We start from the raw sequence: 1,147 nt of genomic DNA, 5'->3' as shown, positions 1-1,147 counted from the left end.
AAAATTGAACTGCTTAAAAAACAAAACAGAAAACAGGGACTGGAGAGATGGCTCAGTGGTTAAGAGCACTGACTGCTCTTATAGAGGACCTGGGTTCGATTCCCACATGACGGCTAACAACTGTTCATAACTCCAGTTCCAGGAATCCAAGGCCTTCTGAACTCCAAGGGCGTTGCACAACATGGTCCACTTACACCCATGCAGGCAATACACTTACACGTAACAATATTAATAATAATCAGAATGTATTCTTGGGCACACTCAAGCTCACCAGACTCACTTTGTAGCCAAGGATAACCTTGAACTCATCCTCCTGTTCTCCCTTGGGATCACAGGTGCACAACACCGCACCCAGTTTATGTGCTGCTGGGGTTTCACCCCAGAAGTTTGTGCATACTAGGTAAGCACTCTACCAACTAAGTGACATCCAAGACACTAATGAAGGGCTTTTTGAGAAAAGGTGTGATCTGCCAAGGAAACAGATCAGGACAAGTAGATAGTTTTTGTTTCGTTTTGTCAGGTGTGTCCAGAATTAAACCTGTGTGTTTTCGTGTAACTGGGAGTATCCAACTGATGTATGCTCTATTGATCCTATGTTACTGGAAAAAGATGTTGGATGACAATAAGATGCCCACAGTAATAGACTTCCCTATGGCCAATGGCCTTAATTCAAATGGGAACCTGATTAAGAGGCCAATAACTGCAATATGGCGCCCTCAAATGGTGAGTGAGGAGATGTGAGGAAACTAAGCGTGCTTAGGCTCAGCCATGAGAGTGTTGGAAGGGATGACAGATCAGTCTGTCTGGTGGGAAGCAGCAGCGGTGCTGGGTCCAATCCAGTCCTGTGTGCAGATGTTCCCAAGCTGCAGTTTTTGGAACAGTGGCAGTTCTTCCAAATCTGGCTGAAGCGTTGGAGTCTGCAATGGAGAGAGAAAAGGAACAGTTCCACAAACTCTTCATTGATGGCTTAAGCTTTGAAACGCAGAGGAAAGCTTGAGAAACCCCCATGAGCAATGGAGAACTTTCACAGATGTATGGTTACGATGGATCCTGCAAGCAAAAATCACAAGGATTTGGTTTTGTACCTTTTTTTCACCCATGGCCACTGTGGATATGCTGCCATGCTGCAAGGCCTCATTCAATTGAC

This window comes from Nannospalax galili, unplaced genomic scaffold, assembly GCF_000622305.1.
Source record: "Nannospalax galili isolate Female #2095 unplaced genomic scaffold, S.galili_v1.0 scaffold737, whole genome shotgun sequence".
Lineage (NCBI taxonomy): Eukaryota > Metazoa > Chordata > Mammalia > Rodentia > Spalacidae > Nannospalax > Nannospalax galili.
The sequence above is the reverse complement of the archived record's forward strand: the minus strand, read 5'-3'. Positions refer to the sequence as shown.